Genomic DNA, 18,061 nt, shown 5'->3' with positions numbered 1-18,061 from the left:
GTGGGGAGGGCAATACCTATTTCTAGGTTCTATGATATTTTTGATACTTGCCAGTTTTTCAAAATCTTAAAGCATGGTAAAAAAAAAAAAAAAAAAAAAAACACCATGATTTTTAAAAATTCTAAATATGCATGGATGTGCCTAAGATGTACTGATAAATTTGAAATCTTAAACACAGTCACCTAAGGTTTACACTTACCACAAGGAATGAGCACACACTCATGCACACACATGCACACGGTCCAGCAGAGGGGCACACCCCAGTGTCAGACAAGCACGTGGAGCCGCAGCTGTGCTTCTAGAAAACTAGTGACCCTGCAAGCACAAATCTGATATCTCCTTCAGAAAGCCCAGGTCATCTTTGCCAAACCCCAAACCCTCAGGACCACAGCAGCTGAGCAGGGTTTCTGCTACTAGAACTGTGTAGCCCTAGCTGGGCAGGCAGTGTGCACAGAAGAGGGTTATTTCTCACACTCCTGCAGGCAGGAAAGTGCAGGAAGAAGCCCATGTCACAGGGCAAGGGCCTCCTGGCAGGTGGGCCCCAAGTGCTGAGTTGGGGCAGGGCTCTCAGGCTCCCTTCCCATGAGCCATAGTCCCACGGCTGGGGGATGGGGCCACCCAGAGGTCACTTAGCCTTCCATGCCTCCAAAACAAAGGATGCCTGCCATTGCTGACGGGATTAAAATTCCACCCTCAGTATCTCCTGGTGGGGACAGAAGATGGGGTTGGGTGCAGCCAGGAGGCAGGAGGGCTCCTCCTCTGCCCATTCCCCTCTCCCTCCCTCGCTCCTCTCTCTGCACCTGCTCAGCTCTGCAATGGCAGCCTCTGTCAAGGCTGATCATCAGCGCTTCTGGTTTCAGGGCACACAGAACCCTTGCTGTCTTTCACGGAGTGAAGTCACACAAACAGATGAGCACAGCCATGTTCAAGCTGAGCTGTACCTGTGGGTATGAGTGGGATTCGCCACCCCTCAGCTCTGGGGCTCTGGGACTCCACGACTGTGGTTGGTCCCCCTGAACTGCAAATCTCAGGTTCTGGTACTTGCTCCCTTTGTGACTGACCTGACTACCTGCTGATCAGGTCCTGACGGGAGTGCAACGCTATCTCCCCTGCCCTAGGAGGCCTGACGCCAGAGTGGGGTGACCTGCAGAGGAGGGGACTCGATACCTGCAGGGCTGGGCGGCATCTCTGCCAACTACTCTCTCAACCCAGCCAGCCCCACTCCTCTCTTGGTTCACACCTCATGTCCTTGGAGACTCCCTTTCTGTGTCATCTCATCCCCAAATGGCAGCTGTATCAAGTGATGGACCTTGACACAGGGCAGTCAGCCCTCTGTGTCCCTCACAGATTCATCCAACCGTGATTGGATCACAACTGTGTGGGAAAGCATTGTCTGTGTAGGCCTTCCCTTTCTTGTCCTTGTTCCCTGAATGATACCACCTCCACAGCACTGGCATTGCCACAGGTATTATGGGTCATGGGGGGGTTAGGGCAGGAGAGTGGGCGTGGTCCTGTGGGATCTGGGCAGGTGCTGTGCTGTGCTGTGTAAAGGACTCGAGCAGTAGGGATGTGGGCACAGTAGGGATGTGGGCACAGGGTGCCGGGTTGACTGTGTTTCCTGAGCACGGACACTGTGCTAGGCACCAGGGCTGCAGCTTGCCATCCAACAGGGAGACAGGAAGTTAGTGTGGGCACAGTCATCAGCACCCTGAAAACAGGAATGAGTAAATGGATGGAGGACTCAAACAAGAATGGCAGGGATCAGGGTCGGCCCTACCAGCAGCCATCAGACACAGCTTCCAGGAGGAAAATGCAGGGACCCAGGCCTGAGCATGAGGCCACCAGTTCCTGTGACAAAGGCGCTGGGCAGCTCCATGATGCCCAAAGCACCCAACACTTCCACAATGACACCACAACATGAATGTGTGTTCTTGGTTTTAGGCACAGCACCAGGGTGGGCAGCTGACTCGCAGTCCAGGAGTGACCACCAGCATTCTCTGGAGACCCCTGCTGGCCCCTGGAGCCATAGGATGAGGGCCGTCTTTGTCTCCAGTGTGGATCCATGCCAGTGGCCTTGGTAATTGGCACAGTGACCACTGGACATGAGAGCATTGCCAATGGTGACATGGAGTTTCCTTGGCAGCTCACTGGGTAAGGAAACGACTCTTGACAGGAGAAAGGGATTCAGAGTGTGCTGGGCCAAGCTAGAGAAGCTCCCTGAGCTGGCACAAACAGGTGTGAATCCTATGAGCCAGGGGGCTTCTCAGGGACCCTAACAGAGCCTGCTCCTGCCACCGGCCCAGGATGACTGCTTGCCTGCTGTGGCCTGTGAGTCAGAGAATGCGCCTCTCCAATGTGTGGTTTGCCTTGCGTTTAATTGAATTTGATAACATGTTGCACGGACTGCTGAGGATCTGCTCCCTCAATTCCTAATTGCCTGCCACCAAAAGAGCCCAGCCTAGACCTGCCAGGCACACTGGCACATGCCTGTAAGGCCAGTTCTGAGGAGGCGGAGGCAGGAGATCACCATGAATCCCAGGCCAGCCTGGGCTGCACCGGAGTTCAAGGGCAGCCTGTACTACATAGAGAGACCCTATCTCAAGAAACAGACACAAACCAAACAAGAAGAGCCCAAAGCTATGCACTTTAAGTGGGCATCACTGCCCTGGCAGGAATGGCCCCTGGCACCACAGCTATGCTCATGCCAGCAGGAAGGGCTGGGGGGCAATGCTGCTATTCTGCAAGGGCATTTGCCTTGCCCCCCATGGGCCATGGCCAGAAGCCCTGAGCCTGGCAGTGGGAGGGTGCAGGGGTGGTCAGTGCTTCCTGGATTCCCGTTTTCTTCAACCACCAAAGTGCTTTCCAAACTGCCTCTGCACCCCAACCCCAGGATTGGGCTGCCTTCTATTCCTGCAGCTTTCCTGAGAATGTACTGTGCTGCAGAGAATCGAGAATCTGTCCTCAGCACACAGCAGCTGCTTTGTGGAGACGTGGTGGTCAACTGAACGATGACCAGGGAGCAGTGGACACCACACTGCGTCATTGGCAAAGCCCCTGGAAGTCCCCCTGTGAGTTCCCTTTCCTGCCTGTTGGAAGTGAGGCCCTGTGGGGCCATGTGGGGGCTGGATGGGCCCAGGCTGAAGGGCTGAGCAGGAGGAAGTGGTGACTGTTGGGCCTGGAGAAGTTTGGGTGTCTACTCTGAACTGCTGGGGTGGGGGGTGAATTTGCATTTACTTAGCAAGTACTGTGAGCTGAGCATTCGGCTGGTAGATATCAGCAGCACCCGGTTAACTTGGTTCTGCCACGTGTGCAGAGCCAGGGAGGGGGTTAGCCTGGCCCTGCCCACTCTGCTGAATATTGATTACTCAATCAATAAACTGTCTCAGGCCCTTAACAGTAGTGTCATTAACTCTGCACAAGCATAGTGACGAGCCCTTCTGGGTAAGGGTCATTGTTATCCCATTTCACACACAGGCAAACTGAGGGTCCCAGAGGTAAAGGCACTCATCCAGCATATATGTTCTAGGATCAACAGGACTGAAATGTTGCTGTGATAGCAGAGGCCTGAGGCCTTTCCTGGGGTTTCCAGACGGCCCGAGGAGCCCTGGAGCCAGGAACACGACAGTTTCCTGGAACTCAGAACCCATGTGCAGAACCCAAGTGCACAAACAATGAGCAGACTCCAGCATCCCCTCGGCCCCTCTGTTCCTGGAAGGGAGTTGTTGGAAACACTGGGAAAAACAGAACTGTCATGGTGACTGGTGACCTTCGGAGGGAGGCCAGCAGGAAGCGGTGTCTTTGAGGAGCTGGGCCATGCCAGAGGATGGATCTCATCTCCCCTCTGGAGGCCAGGAGGGCCGGGAAAGGGAGTCCTGCTTTACCAGTGAGGAAGGAGTGGTCCCCAGTGAGGAAAGACTTGCCTGGTAACGTGGTTGAACAGCTAAGTCAGAGCTCAACCTGCAGTCCAAGGCCATGTTTCTGCACTCTCGCAAGTCTGCTCCAGAGAAAGAATAACTGCTTTTTCCCTTGGTTTTTTTCAGACAAGATGTGAATATGTAGCATAGGCTGGCCTTGGCCACGAGGCAGTCTTCCTGCCTCAGCCCCCCACGTGCTGGGTATTACAACTGTTTCTCTTTTTTGAACATCTGTAGATAGGCCTCACCTCATCACAGATGAGTTTTTGGCACATTGGAAATGAACTAACTGTATTGTGTGTTCCTAGCAGACTGTGTATAGAAAAGCAGTGACAGTTCTTTCAGGAAGTAAGGGAGTCACTTTTTCAACTGTTTAAGAGATCCAGTGGGATTGCAGAATCTAAAAAACAGGCCAAGCCACGTTGGATTGTCACTCTCCCTCTGTGGGCTTCACAAAATAAAAGTTGAGAGAGATGATTTCAAGTCTCTGAGTTTATCTCTGTTCTGGCCCCTGTCCACCAGCCAGTGAGCACACAGACGAGATGGTTGTGCACTGGAACCCTGGTCAGCGACAAGAGAGAAAGCCTCAGATAAACAAGGCACAAGGCTCAGTGTCAAGGTCACTGCCAAGTGAGCGCAAGGGACGACACAATAGACAGCAGCCCCAGGAGGCCATGGCACTAAGTTCCAAAGAGCTGCGAGATCCCTGGGGTGGTTGAAGTTGGATGGTGGCAGCTAGAATGAAAACAGGGCTTCAATTATTGACTTGTTGGCACTGGCAGGTAAAGAAGCCCCACTCCTGGGTTTGGTTGGGGTGACAAGAGAAGGCAAAAATTGAAGTGAATATCATATATAAGTGTGTGTGTGTGTGTGTGTGTGTGTGTGTGTGTGTGTGATCTCAGCATTTAATAGGTTGAGGCAGGAGTATCACTGTGAGTTCAAGGCTAGCCTGGGCTAACTAGGGAGACTCTGTTTCAAAAAGAAAGAAAAAAGTAAATCCCTACTTTATAAACTTGTATATATGGGTACATGTGTGTTGTTTCCAGAACTGTGAACAATAAAAAACCATTAGGAAGTCTCCAGAAGCCAAGTTTTCACAGAACAATTCACCAAGTCTATCCCATGGGAGTGATCAAGAACTGAAAGGAAGAAAAATGCTCTGCTCCCTCTGATAAGAGCTGTTGTGACCAAGCTTTGGAAAACGCCAGAGACAGGCTAGAAGGAAGTGTGTTTAGGGCTGCGGCATCGGCAGGCTGGGCTGGTGGCCCCCGTGGAAGACAGCTACACCCTGCACACCACTGTGCGTGCAGCCCAGGCTGTCAGGAGGCGACAGCCTGTGTGTCTGCCCAGCCTCTGGCCTGAAAGTGAGTGGGCCCAGTTGCCCATCTGTCCTTGGCTGAGCCCTACCCTGTGTCCACCCTTCACAGTCCTGAGCAGTGATACCAGGGTTCCTTGGAAGAAGGCTTCCAGGGCTTCCCAACAAAGGGCAGGGCTTCCCAGGCAAGGACAGCCCAAGACAGCCTTGATGGGTGTGGAGGAGCTCAGAGCCAATGTGTGGCCTGGCACAGGAAGACTGCCTATAAGGGAGGTGCTGACCCTCTATGGCCTGGGGACAAGGACCAGCAGGACTGTGGGCTCTTACCCATAGAGCAAGGTAGCATCAGCCCCAGGGAGGACTTGTTAATGTGCTCTCAGGGGCACAGAAGCGTCAGGTTCAATCCCTGCCAAAGACAGAAGGAGCCAAGTACGTGCGCTACTGGTGTCCTGGTCAGGGTGTCACACAGAGCTATCGGGAGGAACAGAGACTCAGGAGCCCTGAATAGGAGGAAGGTGGTGACAGCAAGACCCCAGAGAGCCCACCACTGCCCAGGAGCCTTCCCAGACACTAAGGGATTCAATCCTGCTGTTCTGCCAGTTCCTGGCTGTTAATAACTTTTTCTTTTTTTTTTTCTCCCCGTACTGGGGCTCAAAGGGAGGGGTGCACTACCACTGAGCTGTGTCTCCAGCCCTTTGAGACAGGATCTTGCTAAGTCTCTAAACTGCCCAGGTAGGACTTGAACTTATGATCCTCGTGCCTCAGTCACTCTCAGCTCTGGGATAACAGGTGTAGTCACTGCCATATTTCTACTGGAGGTCAACTTGGACTCTAGGGATTGCTAGGAAACCCTGCATGGTTCAATCCATGGTCTGCAGGGCTACAGGTGCTCCTCATGAGCGAGGCCACAAGCCCCCAGCGGGTGAATTACATGGGGTGCACAGCCCCAACCTCCACCCCGCACTGCCCCAGGCAGAGACCAGAGCAACAGTGTGGATAGATCCTCTGCAGGACTCCTGGCCCCACCCCTGTGCCCCAACAGCTTGGCATCCTTCAGGAAGCCCAGCACCTGGGGCCCAAGGGAAAGATGCCCCAGCCTTGTCTCCCAGTGCAAGTCCCTCCATCCCTCATCCAGCCTGAGCCAAGGGGACCCCAAACAGGTTGGAGGCTGAACTGTCACCTCCTCCTGTCTCAGCCTCTGCCCTCACGGTGAGTCAGCGTCTATACCACATGCAGCAGAGCTGGAAACACAGTTTCTTGGAAGGCGCAGCAGGCTCTCCTCTGCTCTTCCCCATGCCCCATCAGGACCCCAGATGTTCCCAGAAGGACAGCCCCGAAAAGAAAACCCAGACCCTGGCCCGCCACCTCTCCTGGCTCCCCACTGCCTGGGGGTGTTTTCGCTGCCTTCCCAGCACAGCCCTCAGGAAGTTAATGTCCGATCCTATCACTGACAACAGTTTCACCTTTCCAGAGGCCTCCAGGCACATGGAATCTACAACCTCCACCTGCACCTGGATCCTGGCACCCACGTCCTCTGGGGCATCCACTGTGCCTGGCTTTGGGCTTCTTCCCACTCTGGCAGTGAAGAAGGCAGCCTGAGCTTCGGCCAGGTCTCTCCAGTTTTGAGGATGAGTGGGACAAGGAATCCTAGGGTGGGCAGGTGTGGTTTCACTTCCCAAGAAACTGACAGTCACAGGCCCAGGCCCAGTGAACCCATCCTATAATTCCAGTACCCTGGGAGACTGAGGCAGGAGGGACTCAAGTTGGAGCTGACCCCTGACAGTTTAGTGACAATAGATCCCTGTGTCAAAAGAGGGATTCTGTAAGCAAAACAACAAAATAGCAAAAGCCCTGTGGATCTGCTCTGAAAGTGGGCATAAGTGGACATACCCCTTCACATGCCCCCAGGCCCAGCCGCCACTGCTTTGTGTCCTCACAGGTGCTTGCTATCTAGAGCTCTACATTTTAGGAGTGATGGCATCTCAGGCAGAACACTTTTTCAGGCGCTCATGGGCCGCGGGTTCATATTATTCTGTGAAGCAGCTATACTTGTCTCCTGCTGATTTAGAAATGGATTCAGAGTTTACTCTTTCTGTAAATTATCTTTCTATTTGTGATCAAGAGAGTAGGACTGTCAAGACTTGATGGGACAGTAATTCACACGTTCAAGACACAGGTGGGATTCTCTGACTCTTTTGCTGATATTTGGCTGGAGATACCCAGTTCCTGGGAGATGGAGCCTTCCAGGGAATTCCTAGCTGTGAAGAAGGATATTAGGAGCCTCCTTTGGGATAGCTTTCAACCAGATTCTGCAATGGCCACGGGTTTCTTCTGCTTCTTATTGGGTTTTGTTAATATTAGGCAATGAGACCTACCATAGTTGGCCCGATCATCTTTCTTGCAGAACTTCACTAACCCACTGCTCTCTGGTCCGGCTCCCTTCCTTGCTAGATCTTCCCTTTCTTAGCATCCAGCCCTTCTGCATCCAGCTCATGGCTGTAAAGAATGTGAGTGGCCTTCCAAAATGCAGGCTGGACTGTTCCTGCTGCTGTGCTTGGCTGCGAGTGAGTACAGAAGCCAGCTATGGTCATGTCTGGTGGTTTTGGGAATATTTTCCTCTTTCTTCAGAGAAGAAGTTTTGGAGATGGGCTCTCTGCTCTTCCTATAGTCACCATTTTGCCCCTGCATGGTGTGGGATCACTGAGATATCTCACTATGAACCTGAGAGCAATGGTACAGAAAGTCTGGAGAGGCCCAGGTTGGTCCATCCTACGGCTCCTGCACCTCCACCCAGCTGCCACCAGCCAACACTCTTCCTGACCCATGAGACTAGCTTTCTGTCCTTGGCAGCTGGCAGCCTCCTGATAGAAATGCTGGATATGTGTTATTCTTTTTATTATTTTATAGAGCTATGTCATATTTTTATCACAATAGGTACCATTTCAAACTCACCCTATCAAAGCACACAGTTCAGTGTTTTCCAGGTATATTTCCAAGGCTATGTGACCAGAAACAGCCCTTTTCTGGATATTTCCACCACCCCACTACAGTCCCAGATTTCTTCCCCACAGCTTCATCTGTTTTATGAATCCGCCAATTTATCTCTCCTGAACATCTTGTAGCCATGAATCATCGAATTGCAGGACTCAGCCTCTAGCATCTTTTCTTAGTGCTTTGTTTTCAAAGTTCCCTTGAGCCCTAGCGTGCATCAGTGCTTTATTCCTTTTTAAGGCTGAAGAGTCACCATTGTACAGAGAGACTCTGACTTATTTATCCATTCATTGGTTGGTGAACATTCTGGCTTTGGTTTTCGTAAATAATATTGCTGTGAACCATTGTGTGCAAGTTTTTTATGGTTTTGGAGATTGAATCCAGTGTCTCATCTCATGCATATTGGGTAAATACTCTACCTCTGAGCTAAATGCCCAGACCCTTTTCCAATTTCTCTTTTTTCTTTTGAGACAAGATCTATTTAAACTGATAATATTATGCATTTTTTTTCCCATGGGCCTATTGGTCATTTATATGTCTTCTTTGGGAAAATGCCTATTCAAATCCTTTGCCCATTTTTCAATTGGATAATGTCGTTTTGATGTTGCATTGTGGTACTACGCCCCTGTAAGCTACATGGTTTACAGTATTTTGTCCTGTTTTGCTCCATTTTTATTTTGTGGTTCATCTTTGTACTTCTTTGGTAGTCTTCCTTGAAGCACAAAAGTTTCACATTTTGATAAAATAAATCTATTTATTTATTTATTTATTTATTTATTTTGTTGCTTGTACTTTTTATATTATAGCTAATGAACCTTTGATATTTAATCCAAGGTCATTTTCTGAGTTTTAGAGTTTGGGGTCTTTTGTTCAGATCTGTGATCTTTCGTGACTTAATTTTGGTATATGGTGTGAGGTAGGATCATTCTTTTGGATGTGGGTATCCAGTCTCCTCAGTACTTTGGTTGAAAATGACCTCTTTTCTAGATGAATGGGTGGATATTTTGTTGAGATGAATTGATCATAGCTGTAGGGACTTCTTTTAGGATTCTCCATTCCATTTTATAGACTTCTACCATCAGTGCCTTGTCAGCATCTCACAGTCTTGACTGCTGTAGCTTTGAAGTAGTTTTGAAATTGGGAAAAGTGAGTCCTCTGACTTTGCTCTTCATTTACAAGATTGCTTTTGGCTATTCTGAGTCTCTTTCATTTCCATATGAATTTTAGAATCAGCTTGTCAATTTTTGTAAAAAAAAAAAAAAACAGAGGCAGCTATAATTTTGACAGGAAATGCATTCAATCTGTGAATAAATGTGGGCAGCATATCTCTCAACAAAATTCAGTTTGCCAGTGCATGAACACAGATGTCTTTCTGTTTATTTAAGTCTGTTTTGATTGCTTTTGAAGATGCTTGGTAGCTTTCAGGGTGCAAGTCCTTCACCTATTTAATTGCATTTCTTCTTAAATATGTTCATCTTGTTATTGTCTTAATTTCATTCCTAGATCTTCACTGCTAATGAATAGAAATAGTTTGGTTTTGTGTATTAACCTTGTATCTATGATCTTCCTAAACTTACATTTATTCAGCTAGTACTTTTTTCTTCTTTCCTTCTTTCCATACTTCCTTCCCTTCTTCCTTCCTTTTCTTTTGTAGATTATTTGGGATCATCCATATACAAGATCATGTCCTCTGCAAAGACAGAGTTTGTTGCTTTCTAACCTAGATGCATTTATTTCTTCTTCTCATTCAGTTTTCCTGGCTAGAACTTGTAATATAGTTTTGTATAAAAGTGGTAAGAACCACCCCTGATCTTGTTCACGAATATGAGGAAAAGGCTTTGCAGCCAACAAGTGTACTGTTAGCTGTGTGTGTGTGTGTGTGTGTGTGTGTGTGTGTGTAATTACCCCTAACCAGGTTGATAATGTTCACTTCTATTTCTAATGCAATGAGTGTTTTCTTTTTAACCATGGAAGAATTTTTAATTTTTTCAACTGATTTTTCTGCATGTATTGAGATGACTGGTTTTATGACATAGTCTATTGATGTATTATATTAATTAATTTTTCAGGGTTAAACTAACCTTGGATTCCTGGTATAAATCTCACTTGGTCAGTGTCTAATTCTTTATCTGTGTTCCTACTTGCTGTTTACTAGTGTCCTGTGGAAGACGTAGTATTAATACCCACCAGTGACATTAGTCTATGATTTTCTTTTCTTCTTTTACCCTCTGATTAACATCTTCCCAACCTTCATCCCCACCTCCTAGCCTCTGATGATCACTGTTATATTCTCTACCCTAAAATGTTCAATTATTTTAGATTCCACATGCAATGGAGACCATGAATATGAGACTGAATCTCACATTTGTCTTTTTTTTTTTTTTTTCCAGTACTGGGGATAGAATCCAATCCTTTTTACTCTTTATCTTGAGACAGGGTCTCTCTAAGTCACTAAGTTACTCAGGCTGGCTTAAATTTGTGATCCTCCTGGCTCAGCCTCCCATAGGGCTGGGCTCACATCCTGGCATTTGTCCTTTGCATAGGCATTAGCCTTGGCGTCACTGAATCCTATAGGTCTACCTTCCACTCTCTGAGGGGTCACCATGCTGTTGTCCATGCTGTTCTGATTTCCATTCTGACGGACAGTGTGGAAGGGCTTCCTTTCCCTCACACTCTTGCTAAAGCTTGCTGTCTTTCCTTTTCAGACCACATTCATTCAGCAGGGCTGAGGTAATAGTGCAGTGTGGTTTTAGTTTGCATTTCTTTGATGATTAGCCACCTATCTTCTGGCCACCTGTGTGTCTTCTCTGGAGAAAGGAATATGGTTGGTAGCTGTTTCCTCACATTCTGTTGGTTGTCTCTTCCTTCTGTTGAGTTTTTCCTTGGCTGTACAGAAGCTTTTTAGCTTGAGACTCAGTCTCACTGAACTGTCTTCGAAAACATTTTGTTTTCTGTGTATGGAGTGAGATGAATATAATTTTATTCTTTATGTGTTGATATCCATGCAGTTTATTGGCCCTGTGTATTGATAAAATTGCCCTTTCCCCATCACACATTCTGGGCACTTTAGTCAGAAATCAATTACCTGTCACTGTGTGGATTAATGTCTGAGCTCTCTGCTGTGTTCCGATGAGCTACATGTCTCTTTCTGTGCCCACACCGTACTGTTTTCATTCCTACGGCTTTGAGGTGTATCTTTAAGTCACTGTGTCACTTCCCTTTTTGTTCATGATTGCTTTGACTACTCAGGATCTGTTGTGCTTCCAGGCAAATCTTGGGTTTGTTTTTATATATATATTTCTGTGATTGAAATACTGCTAGAGATTGCACTTATCCTGGAAATCACAGGGCTGCCGTGTATTGGTTTGCCTGGGCTTTCATGAAAGACTAGGCATTGTCCTGGGCTGCATATAAAATCTGTGCTATAGTTAATGTATATAAGTAGCAGAACTTCTTTTGTTTTTATATTTTTATCCTAACAGTTCTCATATTAACAATGTTGTATGTAGAACTATAACAATATCATGAGGAAATATGTATGCAGTTGATTTTTGTGCTTCCTATACCACAGCTGCCAAAAGCCTTATTTTAAGTTATTAAATTACTTAATGAAATAGTGAAACTGCCGTTTAAGAGTTAAAGAAGAGGGTTTACATGTCTGTTTATAATGAACTCCTGTCTTCATAAGCACACACGTAGGTGGATTGAAATATTGTTACTAATTAACAATTAATTGCTGCATTTTATTCCATAAGCTGCATAAGCATAGGTAACAGCTGATTCATGGGTGTTTTGATATGAACTATGTATTGTGGGAGCAGGAGGTAGAGTGAGCATGAAAATATTGCTAAAAACTTCATAATAACATGACAAGCTTCTGATCCTGTGGGGCTGGGTTGCTCACTATCTGGGGCTGTATTCTCCTCCTCTCCCCTCCCCTCTCCTCTCCTCTGTCGCTCTTCTCTCTCTTTCTTTATTTCCTTTCTTTTCATGATGCTGGGGATTGAGTCCAGGACCTTTACGCTGACATACATTCCTGGTCCTTTTTCATTTTATATTTTACAACAGGATCTCACTAAATCACTAAGTCTCCTGGACTGGGCTCAAACTTTCCTCTCTCTTTTCTTTTTTTTCTTTCTTTCTTTTTTAAATATATTTATGGAAACCTTAAACATATCTTGTTTGATCATAGAATTCTAAAATCATAGTGTCCCGAATTTATCTCACCTCACAGAATGAGTACAGTGAAGGAATACAGCAGTCACTCAATTTGTTTCTCAATGTGTTAAACACAGAGAATCATTTGCTTATTTGGTAAATCTTACCTTATCCGCTCCTCCACCTTCTTCATTGTAACCAGCATCGTCATCTCCCTGGCTTCCCTGGTACAGTGTGAGGCTGATCTTGGGAACTCTCAGGAACTGCAGGAGGAGCAAAGCAGTTAAGAAGAAATCATTGGCAATGACTTTAGACACAGGACTGCTCCACAGTACTTACATTTCTGCTTCTTCCTAAGGGCTTTCTTTCTTTTTTTTTTTTTAGAGCTTTATTTTATTTTATTTTTTTCTCTTGGGTACTTGTTGTTTATTACTTTTTTTCCCCCATAATTTTATTGAGAAACAAATAGCAATGAGACTGTTTCAAACCAAATCAGTAAGACAGTTTCAATAATTAACACATTACATACATTCTTCCTAGTGGTTAATTGCTATACAAGATGCAGACATAATATTCTATTTACAAACACTATTAGAACAAATCCCTCTATTCTTTAAGAGAATGTAACTATATATCTATCCTAACCATTTTGAATATACAAATACAAAATGGACTTTCATCTGTATCCCCCTTTTTTTTGTTAAGTTCCATTATTTGAATATTATAGGTGTGTTAACTCAGCAAAATATTCTAAAAGAGTCCAGTAGTCCATAATAGTATTGGGTCTTCCGCTTCACTGGCAATATCAGAAATTGTTGACCTGAGTCCCCTACAGCTCATCATAACAGCATGGCTTTACTTCTTATACTTCGTTTTTGTACTTTTCTGCTGGATGGTTAAGACCAAGGTAAAGCAGGACCTATGCAACAAAAGTTGTAGCTTTTGGGTCTGATAAGGTCAGTGAAATCCCCTCAGGATTTATCCTGAGATCCTGTACCTCAGATTGTAGATACTTTGTCAGTGTCAGCCACGTGGATGAGTCACGGCCATTGCTTGGCCAATGTGCTCTCTGTGAAAGCCTGAGAGAATGTTTTCTCCTAATGACTTTCAAAGTAATATTTTCCCTTTGTTTCAATCTGTTTGGCACTCTGTACAGCTCATAATTTCTGGTCCATCACCTAAAAAACGTCAGAATCATCTGGTTCAGATCTCATCCTACACTTCCTTTGTGAAATATTTATTGGACTCAAAGTGAAATTCTAGGATAAAGCTCATAAGGAGACCAGCATCTGAGGACTTCACTTTAATGTCCTTCAGATGCTTCAGAACAGGTTGTACCTGATGCTGCACCTGTGTCGTGTCCCAGAGAAGTCAACAGTTTAAAAAAGTCCACCAAACTTCAGAAATTCATGAGAATCTTCTTTGGCACCTTCATTCTTGGCCTTTTCCTTCAGCTCCTTGGAAATTGCTCCTTCTCTTCTGATTTCCATAAATGTTCTTCTTCACGGGTTCCTAAATTTTATCAATGATATCAAGGGCTGACCAAATAGCTCCATGGATTAAAGCACTTGCAAACAAGTGCAAAGGCTGGAGGTTCAATCCCCAGGCCTGCCATGCCAGCCCCACCCCTAAGGAGTGCAGAGCCAGCAATTGAGACTGGGCATGGTGGCACATGCCTGTAATCCCAGCTCTTGTGAGGCTGTAAATAGGAAGATCACTAGGAGTCCAATCTAATAGTAAGAACCTGAACACCCTAAAATACAAAAAAAAAAAAAAAAAAAAAAAGATATCAAATCACTGGTCAAAGAGAACAGTGCACTTCCTTTCAAGATCACAGACTTCTGAACAGAATTTGGGCTTCTGTCTGCACACTTGTAACTTGAAGGTTTTTGACAGCCTTCCTTCTTAACTATGCTTGGCAAGTTGGCAATGTCTGCTGTGTTTTAAGAACTCTGGACATCAGCAGCCAGGAGGCTGTGGAGTGAGGTGTAGGAGGATAGTGTACATTTGGCCTCCCATGATTTAATTCTCATTTATTTCAGAATATTTTAGAATTTCTTTTGTGATTTCTGCTTTGACTCCTGGGTTTTTAGGAGTATATTTTAAAGTTTTATATATTTTTAAAGTCCCTATTTATTCTTCTGTTAATATTGTCATATTTTATTCCATTTAGTCAGAGAACATCCTCTAGATGATTTCAATCTTTTAAAATGCTCTAAGATTTGTTTTAAGGCTGGGGATTTGTTCAGTGGTAGAGCCCTTGCCTAGCAGATGTGAGGCCCTGGGTTCCATCCCTAACACTGGAAAAAAGAGAATAGACAGAGGGGTTGGTGGAAGTGAATGGGAGGGGAAAGGGAGAGAGAAAGAAAAAGATAGTTTGGTTTGGTTTGGTTTGTTTTTGTTTTGTTTTGTTTTGTTTTGTTTTGTTTTGTTTTGTTTTGTGTAGGGTCTACTATGCAGCTCGGACTCCTAGTGACCCTCCTGTCCTCTACCTCCCTAGTGCTGGGATTACAGGCGTGCACCATCATGCCCAGACTAGAAAGTTGATTTTAAGGAAAGTTTTATGCTCCATTTTACTTTTTTGTTTGTTTGTTTTTGAGACAGGGACTCACTGTGCAATTCAGTCTGGCCTCAGACTCACTGCATAATCCCAAACTGGCCTCAGACTCTCAGCTATCCTCCTACCTTAGCCTCCCAGTTGCTGGGGTGAAAGGAGCATAGCACCACACCCAGCTATCCCATTTTAAAGTGTTCTGCATGCACTGGAAAGGATGTGTCTGCTGTTACTAGGTATTCTGCAGGTGTCGCACCTAGTCGGTCTATAGTATTATTTAATATTCGACTCCTTGTCTAGTTGTCCTGCCCATTATTGGAAATGTAGTATTAAAGTCTTTAACCTTATTGTTGAATTGCCTATTTTCTCCTTTAATTTTAACACTTTTTGTTTCATCTATTTTTTAGGGCTCTATTGCTTGGTGGATAGATAATTTTTATCATTGTCATGTCTTCTTGACAATGGGCTGCTGTGGGTTGAACGGTATTCCCCAGAGACATTCAGAAATGAATTTGCCCCAGTTTGGAAATTGGGTCTTTGTGGACACAGTCAAGTCACAGTGAGGTCACATTGTCACAAATATCCTTTGTCTCTAGTACCAATTTTCCTCTTAAAAATCTTTTTCCTGATAGGGGCTACCACTCAAGCGCTATTTCGATTACTGTTTACATGTTCCATTTTTTCCAGATTTCTATTTGCAACCTATTTTTTCTTTTACTCTCAAAAGATAGACTATGGTTGGATCATGTTTGTTATCCATTAATGTCAAGCTTTTCTTTCCAACTGGAGTGTTTAACCTATTTACTTTTAATGTCATTGTTAGGAAAATAAGATTTACAACTGCTGTTTTGATGTTTGTTTTCTCTATGTCTCCTGTCCTGTCTATTCCTCTTTCTTCCCCCTTTAGTTATTCCTTTTGGGTTAAATACACCATTTCTAGTGTGCCATCTCAATTACCCTGTTGTTTGTTTTACTATTTTTAAAAATTATTTTCTTAATCTTTGCTCTAACATTACAGTGAACAGTTTAACTTGTAACAAGGTAGTTTGGACTGATAGAAACTTCACCGGTCTACAAAAACAAAATTTCCCTGTTCCAGGGCCGTAACTAGGTGGCTTCAACAGCACAGATTATATTCTCCCAACACTGTGGAGACTGGAAGCCTGGACCCCAGGAGTTGGTGGGAAATGTTCCCTTTGAAGCCCACAGGAAAGGCTTGGCTCATAATTTGTCTAGATTCTAGTCAGCACCTGGGGTCTCTGGGTTCCCATTAGCTGTACTGCACTCCACAAAGCCCCGATTTCCAAACGCAGTCAAATTAACTTCTGTGTGTCTTGGGGAACACAGTTGAGCCCAATGCAGTTCCTTTTCTCCCTGCTTCCTGTTCATCTTGTCATAAAGTAATATCTTTGTACATTGTTTGCCCATCAACACAGAGTCCCCACCACTGTTCTATGCAGTTATTTTGAATCAAATGGAGATAATAAAAGTTACAAACAAAAACTACATTTTTGTTGTCTCTACATTTACCCGTGTAGTCACCATTACTGGTCCTATTTGATTTCTCCATGTGGATTTGGGTGTCCTTTTATTTAACTCATAGGATTTCCTTTAGTATTTCTTGGATGAACAAGTCTGCTACCAGTGCATTTCTTTAACATAACCTGTCTGGGATTATCTTAATTTCACCTTAGGGGGGCTTGCAGGTTAGCTCAGTTGTTTAAGTGCCTACTCTGGCAAACCCAGTCAGGCACAGGGGACTGCAGCTCAATCCCCAACTCCACCTGCCTTACCAGACCTGCCCTTAAGGCAACCCAAGCCAGCTCCCCACCTCCCGCCAAAAGAATCCTTCGTAATTTCACCTTAATCTTCAAAGGATAGTTTTATCAAGTACAGAATTCTGTGTTGAAAATTTTTCTTTCAGCATTTTCAATATATCATCTTCCTGTCTCTGCCCTTTTTTTTTTTTTTTTTTTCTTGCACTGGGAATTGAACTCATGACCCCACTTGCCAGGCAGGCTGTGCTGCTGAGCTAAATCCCTGGCTCACTCCATGGCTCCTGATGAGAAACCCAACTTGTGAATGAGTTTTGATTGAAACCTACAATGACTGTTTACGTTTTTAAAAACTGTTACAGTAAAAGACACAGTCCCACTAAGTTCCCTTGAGATAATCTGCCTTGCTTCCCAGACACCTATCCCATGGCTATTGCCATTTTCTGGAGCAGCTCTGGTAGTCCTCTTTCTGGAATTTCTTTTGTTGTATTGTCTTGGTTCCTGGAGTCTCTGGGTTCCAATTAGCTGTACTGCACTCCACAAAGCCCCGATTTCCAAACGCAGGCAAATTAACTTCTGTGGGTCTTAGGAAACACAATGGAGCCCAATGCAGTTCCATTCCAAGCATTTCCCTTTTAGGGTTTATTTTGGCTGTGAGGAAGAACAAGAACTCTTATGGTACCAGGTCTGGTGAATAAGGTGGATGAGAACACAGCCTTATGTTTTTATTTGACTGAAATTTCTATAAATATTTTTTACTGATTCAGAACATCAAGGTAGCCATGAAAAGACACTTATGAAAGAGGAGTTCCAGAACTGCTTCAGAAAGTGACAAGAATGGTGGGATAAATACATCCAAACTGAGGGGGAGATTTTTGAGAAGATTAGTGGCAATGTATTGTTTACTATCATACATTTTAATTTTTATTTGAACATCCATTGTGTTCACACCTTATATGAATCACTTCTCTCTTGCTGCTTCAAAATTTTCTCTGACTTTAATTTTGGTGGGTATAGGTATGGACCTCTGAGGTTATCCTGTGCGGACCTTATGGATTTTTTTTAACCATTTAACTTGTTTTAATGTTTTTTTCACAAATGGTGAAAAATGCTAAAGTAAGACAAGAAATAATTGTAATTTGTGGCCACCATTAGAAATATGGAATTACAAATTTAAAAGATTTCTGGTTTAAAAAATAAATCTGATTTCTGACATTGCCAATTAAACAGAAGACCCAATGCTATTATGGGCTCCTGTACTCTTTTAGAATATTTTGCTGAGTTTACACACCTATAATATTCAACAACAGAACTTAAAAAAAAATTGGGGTATAACTATGAATGTCCATTTTGT

The sequence above is a fragment of the Octodon degus genome, unplaced genomic scaffold (genome assembly GCF_000260255.1).
Source record: "Octodon degus isolate 3935 unplaced genomic scaffold, OctDeg1.0 scaffold00233, whole genome shotgun sequence".
Taxonomy (NCBI): domain Eukaryota; kingdom Metazoa; phylum Chordata; class Mammalia; order Rodentia; family Octodontidae; genus Octodon; species Octodon degus.
Note: the sequence above shows the minus strand (reverse complement) of the source record.